We start from the raw sequence: 17396 nt of genomic DNA on the forward strand, positions 1-17396 counted from the left end.
TTGTGTAATACTATCATGAGGTGATTATACATTAAAATGCACTGTAACATGTGGTCCTAAATAAAGTGTTCTAGTACATGTGTATGATTGTGCTGCGTTTCTCTCTCTAGGGATTACCTGGTAGTCCAGGGACCAAAGGTGGACCTGGAGTTAAAGTAAGCACTATTAAATCCAACTTTTTACATCATGCACTTCACTTTTAACCACTTTTTCTCTTGCTAGGGCGTGCCTGGTCCCAGAGGTCATGCTGGCATGTCCGGTGACCTTTTGTAAGTACCAAAACAAATCAAGTGCTTATCGATTAGACTGTTTTTCTACTGCACACCTGAAATGACTTGTTATAGGGCGAGCCTGGGGTTCCTGGTATGGAAAGAGTTCCTGGTTCCAAGGTAAATACTTTTGTCAATAACACTGACTCCAGATACTCACCTCATACGTGTAACTGCAGGGAGACCGAGGTCAGCGCGGTCCAGTGGGTCCACAAGGAATAGTGGGAAAGACTGTGTTGAAAGTACAATACTTATTCATTGTTCTCATATATGACAGGGAAGCAAAAGAGAGGACCGATGGGCGTTCCAGGTACTTAAGGTCTGAGTGGAACCAAAGGAGATATGTATGTGGGGAAAAAGTCCACCAGGGGGCAGTGTTTACCCAGGAGTTAAATACAAGTCATACATTCATGCAGGCTGAAATATTTCTGTCCTTGTAGTGCTTCAGTACTTAATATTTATTCTGAAGATAGTATATTTCATAAGTATTTATCAATACCTACCATTTCTTCTAAAGATTGTATAACATGTGTTTCTGTCCTTGTAGTACATCATTATGCTGTCTTTTAAAGTTGGTATATTATAAGTATATCTGTCCTTGTACTGTAGTACATTAATACATACACTTTCTTTGAAATATAGTATGTTTCTATCCTTGTACTGTAGTACATCAATACTCCTAAAGATAGTATATACATATGTATTTACACTTTCTTCTAAAGATAGTATATTATATTAGTAATTCTATCCTTGTACAGTAATACATCATTATATACACTTTCTTCTAAAGGTAGTACTGCCCCTCTGTCACAAGGTGTCCCCCAGGGTTCGGTGCTTGGTCCACTTCTCTTCATCCTGTACATGCTCCCCCTCTGTAACATCATCCGCCGCCATCACCTCCAATTCCACTGCTACGCAGATGATGTCCAGCTATATCTCTCCACCCTGACTGACAGCCTCACTGAAATCAAATCATGGCTGCACTCCAACTTCCTCAAACTCAACTGTGACAAATCTGACATGCTCATCATCGGCCCCAAATCCCTCACCAAAACTGCTCACGACTCCACTCTGTCCCCATCCGCTCACATCCGCAACCTCTGAGTCATTCTGGACAATAACCTCTTTTCAACACCATGTCAACCACATCACAAGAACTGCTTTCTTCCACCTCAAAAATATTGCCCGTCTCCGTCCATCCCTCTCCTTCTCTGCCGCTGAAACCCTGATCCATGCCTTCATCACCTCCAGACTTGACTACTGTAACAGCATCCTCTATGGCTAATCTTGCAAAATTCTCAAACTCCAATACATTCAAAACTCTGCCGCCCGCCTGTGTACTGCTTTTATATTTCCTGTATTTTATATTTAAACTGTTTTATATAAAAATTTTTATCCTGTAAAGCATCTTTGAGTGCTCTGAAAAGCGCTATACTAAATAAAATGTATTTTATAAGTATTTCAGTATATCAATACATACACTTCTAAAGATAGTATATTATAGAAGTGTTTGCGTCCTTGTACTGTACATCAATACTTAATTTCTCCTAAAGCAGGGGTGTCAAACTCAAATACAGAGTGGGTCAAAATGTAAAACTGAACAAAGCCGCGGGCCAAGGTTGAACAAATTAACCTTTTAATAGGGACCAAACTAGTTTTGCATTGAAAATTGAACAATCAAGGCTTATATAACTTTATAGTGACATGCAAAATCGAGTTTCAAATTAAAAATCGATGGCATATCAAATAAAATGTAAATAAAAATTGAATGCCTCTTCTATTTGCAGCCTTCTGAGGTAAATAACTTTTTCCACAGGCTAATACATTTGAAAATAATGAATAAATCAACCATTCAGGCCTTTTTAATGCTCAGTTTGCTACACACTGATCGAATCTGATACGCCCAAGCCAGATACCTGCCATCTTTTCTGGGATGCTAGTTCATTCATGTCGGGGCTCAGGCTTTGAGCTGAGGCAACCTTCATTATCCAACCAAAATGTTCATCAGACGTATCCTGTGAGATGTTTTCCTCCTCTTCATTGAGGAGAAAAGTTGCTCTCATAGATAAGTGCTGGCGAACTTGGAGAGCAATTGAGTAGCTTGGGTGCGGAACTGAGGCATTGTGGCACCAACAGCATCATACTTTGACTTCAGCGTGTCATCACACTGGAGTTCAATCAGCTCCATTTGGAGGTTACTTGCTGCTTTTTCCACATCAACTGCCAAGGGATTACTAAGCAGTTCAAATCTACATTTCTGACCATCCAAGTCGCCCAATGGCCGGCTAAACTCAGCGCCGAGTGCACTGAGTTTTTCAGCAAACTGCGCACACGGCGGTAGAGATCTCCATTGTTATGGTTTGGCAGCAGGGGAAATGGCCAAGGTTTCCTTGCAGCAGCTGATTCTCCCAAAGGCAGAGTTTACTTTTAAAAGCTCTCACTGACGAGTACATACCTGTGATGATGTAGCTACAGGTTCAGCGTCAAGATGGCTTGAGATGTCACACAGAAACTTTTGCTCCCGAAGCTCTGCTGTGTCATTCCCTTTGCTTTGCACAAACTGACATATTTCTTCACGCAGCTCGAAAAATCTGTTCAGTACTTTTTCGCGGCTTAACCATCTCGCCTCTGTGTGGTACGGCACGTCTGTCTGTTCCCAACCAAACTGGTCCAGAAAAGACTTAAACTGGCGCTGATTCAGACCTTTGTCTCTTATAAAGTTAACAACTTGTGTTACTGTGGTCATAACATGTTCCATCTTTAGGGCTTTAGCACACAGTGACTCTTGATGTATGATGCAGTGATAAACAGATAGCTCACCTGCACAGTTCTCTTCCTGCATCTTTTCACCAATCCTGCCCACTAGTCCATTCTTTCTACCACTCATCGCTTGCAGTGGTTAATCCCACGAGTTTATCCCACGGCAGGTTTATTTCAGTTACACATTTGCAAACCTCAAAGATTTCCTTCCCTGTGGTTGTGCCATGCATGGATTTAAATCCCAAAAGCTCCTCCGTAACACACAGATTTGAGTCGACACCGCGGATGAAGACTGACGGCTGCGCAGTATCAGACGCGTCAGTGCTCTTGTCCACAGCAAGGGAAAAAGAAACACAATCTTTTCCCTTTTTTTATCAGCTGGTCATGCAGATTGGTGGCAAGATCACATGTGCACTCAGCTATTGTGTTCCTGCTCAGGCTTACGTTTGAAAAGGCCTGCTTTTTCTCTGGGCACACTTGGTCACAAACTTTCAGCATGCACTTTTGAACAAACTCTCCCTCATTAAAGGGTCTGGTTGATTTGTCGATTTCTTCTGCCACAATATAACTTGCCTTTACAGCAGCCTCATTTTGTGCTGTGGCTTTTTTGAACATATTGTGTTGTGAAAGCAAACCTCTCTTCATCTCCTCTACTTTCTGGCTCCTTGAGTCCTTGTACTTGTCCTGGTGTTTCCTTTCATAGTGTCGCCTAATGTTGTACTCCTTACTTACTGACAAGTTGGCTCCACAAACACGTCTGTCTTTTACATATATCAACAGATATTCTGTCTCCCACCTGTCCAGAAAAGTTCTGTTTTCTCCCTTCCTTTTCGCCATTTTTGGTAGGGGTAACACAGTGACACTGACAGTTGCAGTATGAGGTCAGGGAGAGAGGCACGGGGAGGCGGGGTGAGCCCAAGCGTTGCGCAAGAACACGGATCGCGACTGACCCAGAGGAGAGAGCATGGCTTGCGAGCCAAAACAACAGCAGAGCATTATGGGATATGTAGTATTAGCGGTGAATGCGGTGTTCCATAAATAACATATATAATACCGGCGGGCCAGCTCTAATGTTAATTTGATATTGCCTCAAGGGCCAAACGAAAATACACGGCGGGCCACAGTTTGACACCCATGTCCTAAAGGTAATATATTCGCCCCCCGCGACCCCAAAGGGAATAAGCGGTAGAAAATGGATGGAAGTATTTCAGTACACACCGGAATTGTTTGGGTGAAGCAAATCCGTTTTTCTGAATTTTTTGTAAGGGTCACCCCTTACGACATTTTAGCAAACATTTTTTTTCGTAACATGCATTTTCTTCCATTTTCAGGTTTTGTCGGGACTCCCGATAACGTTTTGAGACATCTCCTACAACTACAGCACCAGAATTGTGCTGCTGATGCAAGTCCGTTTTTTGACACTTTTTGTAAAAGTCCCCCCTTACAACATTTTAGCAAATTTTTTTTTCCGTAAAATATGCATTTTTTTCCATTTTCAGGTTTTGTCGGGACTCCTGATGACGTTTTGAGACATCTCCTACAACTACAACACCAGAAATGTGCTGCTGAAGCAAAAGTTTTTTTTAAATTTTTTGTAATGGTCCCACCTTGCGACATTTTAGCAAATTTTTTTTTCTCGTAAAATATGCATTTTCTTCCATTTTCAGGTTTTGTCGGGACTCTTGATGATGTTTTAAGACTTCTCCTACAACTACAGCACCAGAATTGTGCTGCTGAAGCAAGTCCGTTTTTTAATTTTTTTTACAAGGGTCCCCCCTTACGACATTTTAGCAAAAGTTTTTTTTCCATTTTCAGGTTTTGTCGGGACTCCTGATGACGTTTTGAGACATCTCCTACAACTACAGCACCAGAAATGTGCTGCTGAAACAAGTCTGTTTTTTTGACATTTTTGTACGGGTGCCCCTTATGACATTTTAGCAAACTTTTTTTTTCATAAAATATGCATTTTCTTCCATTTTCAGGATATGTCGGGACTCCTGATGACGTTTTGATACATCTCCTACAACTACAGCACCAGAATTGTGCTGCTGAAACAAGTCCGTTTTTTTTAAATTTTTGTACGGGTGCCCCTTACGACATTTTAGCAAACTTTTTTTTTCATAAAATATGCATTTTCTTCCATTTTCAGGATTTGTCGGGACTCCTGATGACGTTCTGAGACATCTCTTACAACTGCAGCACCAGAATTGTGCTGCTGAAACAAGTCCGTTTTTTACATTTTTTTGTAAGGGTCCCTCCTTATGATATTTTAGCAAATTTTTTTTTTGTAAAATATGCATTTTCTTCCATTTTCAGGTTTTGTCGGGACTCCTGATGACGTTTTAAGAAATCTACAACTACAGCACCAGAAATGTGCTGCTGAAGCAACTCCGTTTTTTAAAATTTTTTGTAAGGGTCCTCCCATACATTTTAGAAAAAAAATGTTTTCGTAAAATATGCATTTTCTTCCATTTTCAGGTTTTGTCGGGACTCCTGATGACGTTTTGAGACATCTCCTACAACTTTAGCACCAGAATTGTGCTGCTGAAGCAAGTCCGTTTTAAAAAAAATGTTTGTAAAGGTCCCCCCTTACTATATTTTAGCAAAACATTTTTTTGTAAAATATGCATTTTCTTCCATTTTCAGGTTTTGTCGGGACTCCTGATGACGTTTTGAGACATCTCCTACAACTTTAGCACCAGAATTGTGCTGCTGAAGCAAGTCCGTTTTTTTTAAATTTTTTGTAAGGGTCCCCCCTTACGACATTTTAGCAATTTTTTTTTCCATTTTCAGGTTTTGTCGGGACTCCTGATGACGTTTTGAGACATCTCCTACAACTACAGCACCAGAATTGTGCTGCTGAAACAAGTCCGTTTTTTTGACATTTTTGTACGGGTGCCCCTTATGACATTTTAGCAAACTTTTTTTTTCATAAAATATGCATTTTCTTCCATTTTCAGGATATGTCGGGACTCCTGATGACGTTTCGAGACATCTCCTACAACTACAGCACCAGAATTGTGCTGCTGAAGCAAGTCCGTTTTTTTTAATTTTTTGTAAGGGTCCCCCCTTTCGACATTTTAGCAAAACATTTTTTTCCTAAAATATGCATTTTCTTCCATTTTCAGGTTTTGTCGGGGCTCCTGGTGACATTTTGAAACATCTCCTACAACTACAGCACCAGAATTGTGCTGCTGAAGCAAGTCCGTTTTTTGGAATTTTTTGTACGGGTGCCCCTTACGACATTTTAGCAAACATTTTTTCCGTAAATTATGCATTTTCTTCCATTTTCAGGTTTTGTCAGGACTCCTGATGACGTTTTGAGACATCTCCTACAACTACAGCACCAGAAATGTGCTGCTAAAGCAAGTCCGTTTTTTACAATTTTTTGTAAGGGTCTCCCCCCTTACGACATTTTAGCAAGTTTTTTTTTCCGTAAAATATGCATTTTCTTCCATTTTCAGGTTTTGTCGGGACTCCTGATGACGTTTTGAGACATCTCCTACAACTACAGCACCATAATTGTGCTGCTGAAGCAAGTCCGTTTTTTTAATTTTTTTGTAAGGGTCTCCCCCCTTACGACATTTTAGCAAGTTTTTTTTTTCCATTTTCAGGTTTTGTCCGGACTCCTGATGACGTTTTGAGACATCTCTTACAACTTTAGCACCAGAATTGTGCTGCTGAAGCAAGTCAGTTTTTTTTTTAAATTTTTGTAAGGGTCCCTCCTTACGACATTTTAGCAAAACATTTTTTCCGTAAAATATAAATTTTCTTCCATTTTCAAGTTTTGTCGGGACTCCTGATGACGTTTTGAGACATCTCCTACAGCTACACCACCAGAATTGTGCTGCTGAAGCAAGTCCGTTTTAAAAAAATTTTTTTAAGGGTCCCCCCTTACGACATTTTAGCAAAAGTTTTTTTTTTCCATTTTCAGGTTTTGTCGAGACTCCTGATGACGTTTTGAGACATCTCCTACAACTACAGCACCAGAATTGTGCTGCTGAAGCAAGTCCGTTTTTTTACTTTTTTGTAGGAGTGCCTCCTTACGACATTTTAGCAAACATTTTTTTTCGTAAAATATGCATTTTCTTCTCCTTATGACATTTTAGCAAAAAAATGTTTTCGTAAAATATGCATTTTCTTCCATTTTCAGGTTTTGTCGGGACTCCTGATGACGTTTTGAGACATCTTCTACAACTACAGCACCAGAATTGGGCTGCTGAAGCAAGTCCGTCTTTTTTAATTTTTTGTAAGGGTCCCCTTCCCCTTTACGAAATTTTAGCCACATTTTTTTTTCGTAAAATATGCTTTTTCTTCCATTTTCAGGTTTTGTCCGGACTCCTAATGACGTTTTGAAACATTTCCTACAACTACAGCACAAGAATTGTGCTGATGAAGCAAGTCCGTTTTTTTTACTTTTTTGTAAGGGTGCCTCCTTACGACATTTTAGCAAACATTTTTTTTCGTAAAATATGCATTTTCTTCCGTTTTCATGTTTTGTCCCGACTCCTGATGACGTATTAAGACATTTCCTACAACTACAGCACCAGAATTGTGCTAATGAAGCAAGTCCGTTTTTTTGAATTTTTTTGTAAGGGTTCCCCCTTTTTTTGTAAAATATGTATTTTCTTCCATTTTCAAGTTTTGTCGGGATTCCTGATGACGTTTTGAGACATCTCCTACATGTGTGTGACAATCATTGGTACTTTAACTTTAACTTTAACTACAATACCAGAATTGTGCTGCTGAAGCAAGTCGTTTTTTTTAATTTTTTGTAAGGGTCGCCCCTTACAACATTTTAGTAAACATTTTTTTTTCCCGTAAAATATGCATTTTCTTCCATTTTCAGGTTTTGTCGGGACACCTGATGACGTTTTGAGACATCTCCTACAACTACAGCACCAGAATTGTGCTGCTGAAGCAAGTCCGTGTTTTTGAATTTTTTGTAAGGGTCCCCCTTTATGACATTTTAGTAAAAAAAATTTCTCGTAAAATATGCATTTTCTTCCATTTTCATGTTTTGTCGGGACTCCTGATGACGTTATGAGATATCTCCTACAACTACAGCACCAGATATGTGCTGCTGAAGCAAGTCCGTTTTTTTAAAATTTTGTAAGGGTTCCCCCTTACGACATTTTAGCAACTTTTTTTTCCCGTAAAATATGCATTTTCTTCCATTTTCATGTTTTGTCGGGACTCCTGATGACGTTATGAGATATCTCCTACAACTACAGCACCAGATAAGTGCTGCTGAAGCAAGTCCGTCTTTTTGAATTTTTTGTAAGGGTCCCCCCCCCCACCTTACGACATTTTAGTAAACATTTTTTTTCGTAAAATATGCATTTTCTTCCATTTTCAGGTTTTGTCAAGACTCCTGATGACGTTTTGAGACATCTTCTACAACTACAGCACCAGAATTGTGCTGCTGAAGCAAGTCCGTCTTTTTGAATTTTTTTGTAAGGGTCCCCCCTTACGACATATTAGCAAAAAAAATTTCCTTGTAAAAGATGAATTTTCTTCCATTTTCAGGTTTTGTCGGGACTCCTGATGACGTTTTGAGACATCTCCTACAACTACAGCACCATAATTGTGCTGCTGAAGCAAGTCAGTTTTTAAAAAATTTTTTGTAAGGGTCCCCCCTTACTATATTTTAGCACAAAATTTTTTTGTAAAATATGCATTTTCTTCCATTTTCAAGTTTTGTCGGGATTCCTGATGACGTTTTGAGACATCTCCTACAACTACAGCACCAGAATTGTGCTGCTGAAGCAAGTCCGTTTTTTTAAATTTTTTGTAAGGGTCCCTCCTTATGACATTTTAGCTGATTTTTTCCCCCGTAAAATATGCATTTTCTTCCATTTTCAGGTTTTGTCGGGACTCCTGATGACGTTTTGAGACATCTCCTACAACTACAGCACCAGAATTGTGCTGCTGAAGCAAGTCCGTTTTTTAAATTTTTTTGTAAGAGTCCCCCCTTATGACATTTTAGCAAAAGTTTTTCTTTCCATCTTCAGGTTTTGTCGGGACTCCTGATGACGTTTTGAGACATTTCCTACAACTACAGCACCAGAATTGTGCTGCTGAAGCAAGTCCGTTTTTTTGAATTTTTTGTAAGGCTCCCCCCTTACGACATTTTAGCAAAACAATTTTTCCGTAAAATATACATTTTCTTCCATTTTCAAGTTTTGTCGGGACTCCTGGTGACATTTTGAAACATATCCTACAACTACAGCACCAGAATTGTGCTGCTGAAGCAAGTCCGTTTTTTTAAATTTTTTGTAAGGGTCCCCCCTTACCATATTTTATCACAACATTTTTTTGTAAAATATGCATTTTCTTCCATTTTCAAGTTTTGTCGGGACTCATGACGTTTTGAGACATCTCCTACAACTTTAGCACCAGAATTGTGCTGCTAAAGCAAGTCCGTTTTTTTTTTAATTTTTGTAAAGGTCCCCCCTTACAACATTTTAGCAACATTTTTTTTTTCTTAAAATATGCATTTTTTTTCCATTTTCAGGTTTTGTCGGGACTCCTGATGACGTTTTGAGACATCTCCTACAACTACAGCACCAGAATTGTGCTGCTGAAGCAAGTCCGTTTTTTTGAATTTTTTGTAAGGGTCCCCCCTTACGACATTTTAGCAAAACAATTTTTCCGTAAAATATAAATTTTCTTCCATTTTCAAGTTTTGTCGGGACTCCTGGTGACATTTTGAAACATATCCTACAACTACAGCACCAGAATTGTGCTGCTGAAGCAAGTCCGTTTTTTTAAATTTTTTGTAAGGGTCCCCCCTTACCATATTTTATCACAACATTTTTTTGTAAAATATGCATTTTCTTCCATTTTCAAGTTTTGTCGGGACTCATGACGTTTTGAGACATCTCCTACAACTTTAGCACCAGAATTGTGCTGCTAAAGCAAGTCCGTTTTTTTTTTAATTTTTGTAAAGGTCCCCCCTTACAACATTTTAGCAACATTTTTTTTTTCTTAAAATATGCATTTTTTTTCCATTTTCAGGTTTTGTCGGGACTCCTGATGACGTTTTGAGACATCTCCTACAACTACAGCACCAGAATTGTGCTGCTGAAGCAAGTCCGTTTTTTTGAATTTTTTGTAAGGGTCCCCCCTTACATTTTAGCAAAACAATTTTTCCGTAAAATATGCATTTTCTTCCATTTTCAAGTTTTGTCGGGACTCCTGGTGACATTTTGAAACATATCCTACAACTACAGCACCAGAATTGTGCTGCTGAAGCAAGTCCGTTTTTTTTAATTTTTTGTAAGGGTCCCCCCTTACCATATTTTATCACAACATTTTTTTGTAAAATATGCATTTTCTTCCATTTTCAAGTTTTGTCGGGACTCATGACGTTTTGAGACATCTCCTACAACTTTAGCACCAGAATTGTGCTGCTAAAGCAAGTCCGTTTTTTTTTTAATTTTTGTAAAGGTCCCCCCTTACAACATTTTAGCAACATTTTTTTTTTATTAAAATATGCATTTTTTTCCCCATTTTCAGGTTTTGTCGGGACTCCTGATGACGTTTTGAGACATCTCCTACAGCTACACCACCAGAATTGTGCTGCTGAAGCAAGTCCGTTTTTTAAAAATTTTTTTAAGGGTCCCCCTTACGACATTTTAGCAATAATTGTTTTCGTAAAATATGCATTTTCTTCCATTTTCAGGTTTTGTCCGGACTCCTGGTGACGTTTTGAGAAATATCCTACAACTACAGCACCATAATTGTGCTGCTGAAGCAAGTCCGTTTTTTTTGAATTTTTTGTAAGGGTCCCACCTTACGATTTTTTAGTAAACATTTTTTTTCGTAAAATATGCATTTTCTTCGATTTTCAGGTTTTGTCGAGACTCCTGCTGACGTTTTGAGACATTTCCTACAACTACAGCACCAGAATTGTGCTGCTGAAGCAAGTCCGTTTTTTTGAATTTTTTGTAATCGTTCCCCCTTTCGACATTTTAGCAAAAAAATTTTTTCGTAAAATATGCATTGTCTTCCATTTTCAGGTTTTGTAGGGACTCCTGATGACGTTTTGAGACATCTCCTACAACTACAGCACCAGAATTGTGCTGCAGAAGCAAGTCCGTTTTTTTGAATTTTTTGTAAGGGTCCCCCTTTACGACATTTTAGCAAAAAATTGTTTTCGTAAAATATGCATTTTCTTCCATTTTCAGGTTTTGTCCGGACTCCTGGTGACGTTATGAGATATCTACTACAACTACAGCACCAGATATGTGCTGCTGAAGCAAGTCCGTTTTTTAATTTTTTTTTGTAAGGGTCCCCCCTTACGACTTTTTAGCAAACATTTTTTTTCGTAAAATATGTATTTTCTTCCATTTTCAGGTTTTGTCGGGACTCCTGATGACGTTTTGAGACATCTCCTACAACTACAGCACCAGAATTGTGCTGCTGAAGCAAGTCTGTTTTTTTGAATTTTTTGTAAGGGTCCCCCCCCACCTTACGACATTTTAGCAAACATTTTGTTTCGTAAAATATGCACTTTCTTCCATTTTCAGGTTTTGTCAAGACTCCTGATGACGTTTTAAGACATATTCTACAACTACAGCACCAGAATTGTGCTGCTAAAGCAAGTCCGTCTTTTTGAATTTTTCGTAAGGGTCCCCCCTTACGACATTTTAGCAAAAAAATGTTTCCGTAAAATATGCATTTTCTTCCACTTTCAGGTTTTGTCGGGACTCCTGATGACGTTTTGAGACATCTTTTACAACTACAACACCAGATTTGTGCTGCTGAAGCAAATCCGTTTATTTTTAAAATTTTTTGTAAGGATATCCCCTTACGACATTTTACAAATTTTTTTTTTTTCGTAAAAATGCATTTTCTTCCATTTTCAGGTTTTGTCGGGACTCCTGATGACGTTTTGAGACATCTCCTACAACTACAGCACCAGAATTGTGCTGCTGAAGCAGGTCCGTTTTTTTGAATTTTTTTGTAAGGGTCCCCTCTTCCGACATTTTAGCAAAAAAATGTTTTCGTAAAATATGCATATTCTTTCATTTTTGGGTTTTGTCAACTGTTTGCTTGTTAACATGCTAACATTGGCATGTTTACTTTTTTAGCTGTTTTTACACTTTCCGCAGCCATACACCTTAGAGCGGGGGTCAGCAACCTGCGGCTCTTTAGTGCATCCTAGTGGCTACCTGGAGCATTTTTTTTTTTAAATGATTGAAAATGGAAAAAGATCGAGTGAAATATATTTTTTTTTTTAGTAGTTTTTTTTGTTGGAGGACAAACATGACACAAACCTTCCCAATTGTTAGAAAACCCACTGTTAAATATGTTTGTGTATGTTTCACTGATGACACTATTTGGTGGACATCGTTTTGTTCTTCTAATTTTGGCGGTTCTTGAACTCACCATAGTGTGGACTGTGACGCAACAATTTGTTTACATGTAAAATCTTCCACTTCTCATTTTGTCCACCAAACTTTTTATACTGTGCGTGAATGCACAAAGGTGCACTTTGCTGGTTATTGACTTGTTGGAGTGCTAATCAGACATATTTGGTCCGTGCATGACTGCAAGCTAATCAATGCTAACATGCTATTTAGGGTAGCTGTATGTACATATTGCATCATTATGCCTCATTTGTAGGTATATTGCAGCAACATATTGTATCATTTATCTACCTATTCCTTTGTACACATGAGGGACAAACTGTAAAAATTGATTATTAATCTACTTGTTCATTTGCTGTTAAAATCTGTTTATTTTCTGTTTCAACATTTTCTATCTACAATTTTGTTAAAATGTAATAATCACTTATTCTTCTGTTGTTTGATACTTTACATTAGTTTTGGATGATACCACACATTTAGGTATCAATCTGATACCAAGTAGTTACGGGATCATATATTGGTCATATTCAAAGTCCTCATGTGTACAAGGACATATTTACTGACTTTATAAACATACATTTTAAAAAAAGGAAAAAAGATTTTGTGACGATAAAAAATATCGATGTAATCATAATAGTATCGACTAGATACGCTCTTGGTATCATTACAGTGGATGTCAGGTGTAGATCCACCCATGGCATTTGTTTACATTGTGACGGCGGTGAGATATTTTATCCTCCTACGGTGGGTAGTGAAGCATGTTTAGCTATTCCTCGTCCTCCAGTGATAATGCTACTTGTAAGAAACATATTTTATTTGTCGCCATGGAGGCCAGGATTAGTGATTTAGAAGTAGCTAAAACACTGTGGATGGACTAGCTGCGAGCTAGCTAGCCATGTCTTAAAGCAGCTCTTCCTGAGTGTGTTTCAGTGTTATAACTTCACCTTTATCTTTACTTTTTACACCAAAATGCGTCCATCCTTTTCTGTCTATACACTGTTTCTGCTTGTAAGTACTCTGGGGGGTGTATCACCTCCCCCACACAGAGTAAAGCTAAGTGGTAGCTGGTTAATTAACTTATAGTTAAAAAGGTAAGTATGGGTGATAATAACAAATAGTCTAACCTCGGGGGTTAGCTCCTCCTGTTTGCCGAGGCTAAAGTTGGTAAGTGTACCATCAGTAATTCATAGGCTGGGATGGGCGGGAATAGTGAAGATAGATAATTAATCATTGTGAGTGTTGACCAATCAGCTCTCCTGGTCTGACTAATTGCAATTGAGATAATAAAATAAATGAAAGATGAAACAATTCTAATTGGATAATGAATAAACCAAATAAAAAAAACATAATTGGGAAAAAATGGAGGAAATACAACAATTGGAATAATTTAATAATTTAGTGTGTTGATAATTATTATAATTATAATTAATTATCCAATTTTTTATTTTATTTTTTTAATTATCTGAATTTTTTTTTTCTCAATTGCAATTAGACATGTTTTTATTAATCTTATTTTTTTTATTATCCAATTATTTCTATTTTTTTTATTGTATCAATTGCAGTTTTTTTTATTACCTCATATTGCAATTAGTCAGACCAGGAGATCTGATTGGTCAACACTCACAATGATTAATTATCTTTCTTCACTATTCCCGCCCATCCCAGCCTAGGAATTACTGATGGTACACTTACCAACTTTAGCCTCGGCACACAGGAGGAGCTAACCCCCAAGGTTACCCTTGACTTTTGGACTATAGACTATTTACAACAGTTATGACGACAACAGTGTTGCTGGGTCGGGTTTGGTTTTGGAATTGGATTGCATTGTTATGGTATTGCTGAGTATTGTTTTGTTGGATTGATTAATTAAAAAATAAATAAATAAAATAAAATGAAAAAAAAATACAAAAAATTAAATAGATGTTTTTTAAATGAGAATCGATTCTGAATCGCACAACGTGAGAATTGCGATTCGAATTCAAATCGATATTTTCCCACACCCCTAATATATATATATATATATATATATATATATATATATATATATATATATATATATATATATATATATATATATATATATATTAGGGGTGTGGGAAAATAATTTAATAATTTGCTATCCAGGATTTTCCCACACCCCTAATATATATATATATATATATATATATATATATATATATATTAGGGGTGTGGGAAAATATCGATTTGAATTCGAATCGCAATTCTCACGTTGTGCGATTCAGAATCGATTCTCATTTAAAAAACATCTATTTAATTTTTTGTATTTTTTTTTCATTTTATTTTATTTATTTTTTAATTAATCAATCCAACAAAACAATACTCAGCAATACCATAACTATATATATATATATATATATATATATATATATATTAGGCAGCACGGTGGCAGAGGGGTTAGTGCGTCTGCCTCACAATACGAAGGTGCTAAGTAGTCTGGGGTTCAATCCCAGGCTCGGGATCTTTCTGTGTGGAGTTTGCATGTTCTCCCCGTGACTGCGTGGGTTCCCTCCGGGTACTCCGGCTTCCTCCCACCTCCAAAGACATGCACCTGGGGATAGGTTGATTGGCAACACTAAAAATTGGCCCTAGTGTGTGAATGTGAGTGTGAATGTTGTCTGTCTATCTGTGTTGGCCCTGCGATGAGGTGGCGACTTGTCCAGGGTGTACCCCGCCTTCCGCCCGATTGTAGCTGAGATAGGCTCCAGCGCCCCCCGCGACCCCAAAGGGAATAAGCGGTAGAAAATGGATGGATGGATGGATATATGAGGGCTGTCAAACGATTGTGTATTTAACAAGCAAAGAGTCCCTGACTAGCTTTCTATACAAGCCGGATAAAAGATATTGCAAGACCCGGGATAGCACAGTGGGTAAGACTGTTACCTTGGAATGAAGGGTGCTGGGTTCAATCCCAGGTAGGTTGGTAGCATTTTGTTCCACCTTAAGTCTCTGATTAGCTTTTTATATGAGCCGGAAAGAATGATTTACCAGTGCCAGGATGGTCCAGTGGTTAAGACTCTTGATTAGGATTAAACTGTCCTGGGTTCAATGCCAGATGGTTTAACAGTATTTTATTCCACTGGTTTATAGTGTAGTTTACCCAGCAACAAGTCTCTGATTAGCTTTCTATACAAGCCGGATACAAGATTTCTCAAGACCCAGGATAGCACAGTGGGTAAGACTGTTGACTTGGAATAAAGGGTGCTGAGTTCAAATCCAGTAAGTTGACTTGCAACTTCTGAACCTTTGATTGGAGGTGTCAGATGATATATTTCACCTCCACATGTAATGAAAAACATAAAAATTTGCTTATTTAATTTTTTTTAATCGTACCCAGGAGAGCTCATTGGTCAACGCTCTCTATTATTAAGTTTTACTCCTATTCCCTCCACCTCAGGAATTACACTCACACACACACACAGGTAACCCATGAGGTGTATTTATTGACTATTTGACAATTATTATTATCTTTAGCATTGACTTCATTTTTTAACTTTATTTTATTCAAGCAACGAGCACATCACATTACTCAATTTATGTCGTTTTGACGACATTCAGCCAAATTAATGATTACTTGTCTGGGGTTTGAACCAAGTACCCCTGTATTGGGAGCCCACAGTGTTGACCATTGAGCTATCCTGGGTCCCATCATGACCTGATTTTCGCTCATATACAAATGCAATCAGTGGACTATGATAGAGGTGAAACAAAAACCTACATTTTCCTAGTCATGGATTTGAACCTCATACGACTGACAAAGAGGTAGCAGTCTTAACCACCATGCTATCCAGGATCTTGTTATTACTTCATTTTTGTTCATATACAAATGCAAGGTTAAGATTCTTGACATGCAATAAACAGTCCTGAGTTCGATACCAGTCGGGTTGACAGTATTTTGGGCCACTTCTTGTGTAGTTTACCCAGCAAAGAGTCCCTGATTAGCTTTCTATACAAGCCGGATAGAGGTTGTCACAAGACCCAGGGTAGCACAGTGGGTAAGACTGTTGACTTGGACTGAAGGGTGCTGGGTTCAATCCCAGATAAGTTGGTAGTATTTTGTTCCACCTTAGGTCTCTGATTAGATTTTTGTATTAGCCGGAAAGAATGGCTTACCAGTGCCAGGATGGCCCAGTGGTTGAGACTCTTGATTAGGATTAAACAGTCCTCGGTTCAATTCCAGTCGGGTTGACAGTATTTTATTCCACTGGTTTATAGTGTAGTTTACCCAGCAACAAGTCTCTGATTAGCTTTCTATACAAGCCGGATACAAGATTTCTCAAGAACAAGGATAGCACAGTGGGTAAGACTGTTGACTTGGAATAAAGGGTACTGGGATCAAATCCAGTAAGTTGACTTCCAAATTCTGAAGCTTTGATTGGAGGTGTCAGATGATATATTTCACCTCCACATGTAATGAAAACATAAAAATTAACTTATTTAATTGTTTTTTTAACTGTTCCAATTAACTTTTTTTTTTTTAATCGTACCCAGGAGAGCTCATTGGTCAACGCTCTCTATTATTAGGTTTTACTCCTATTCCCCCCACCTCAGGAATTACACTCACACGCTCACTCGCACACTCACACACACACACACAGGTAACCCCTGAGGTGTATTCATTGACTATTTGACAATTATTATTATCTTTAGCATTGACTTAATTTTTTAACTCTATATTTTTCAAGCAACGAGCACATAACATTACTCAATTTATGTCGTTTTTACGACATTCAGCCAAATTAATGATTCCTTGTCTGTGGTTTGAACCAAGTACCCCTGTATTGGGAGCCCACAGTGTTGACCATTGAGCTATCCTGGGTCCCATCATAAGCGGATTTTCGCTCATATACAAATGCAATCAGTGGACTATGATAGAGGTGAAACAAAAACCTACATTTTCCTAGTCATGGATTTGAACCTCATACGACTGACTGAGAGGTAGCAGTCTTAACCACCATGCTATCCAGGATCT

At 38.1% G+C, this 17396-nt stretch overlaps 1 long non-coding RNA gene across 1 annotated transcript; it reads left to right on the forward strand.

Moving 5' to 3' along the window:
* The first annotated feature begins 11387 nt into the window (after nucleotides 1–11387).
* LOC133621371 (uncharacterized) lies at nucleotides 11388–11830 on the forward strand. Its single transcript, XR_009817651.1, has 3 exons — nucleotides 11388–11486; nucleotides 11564–11638; nucleotides 11732–11830. It is a non-coding gene; the product is annotated as an uncharacterized lncRNA (long non-coding RNA).
* Nucleotides 11831–17396: the final 5566 nt, after the last annotated feature.

The sequence above is a fragment of the Nerophis lumbriciformis genome, linkage group LG21 (genome assembly GCF_033978685.3).
Source record: "Nerophis lumbriciformis linkage group LG21, RoL_Nlum_v2.1, whole genome shotgun sequence".
In the NCBI taxonomy this organism is placed as follows: domain Eukaryota; kingdom Metazoa; phylum Chordata; class Actinopteri; order Syngnathiformes; family Syngnathidae; genus Nerophis; species Nerophis lumbriciformis.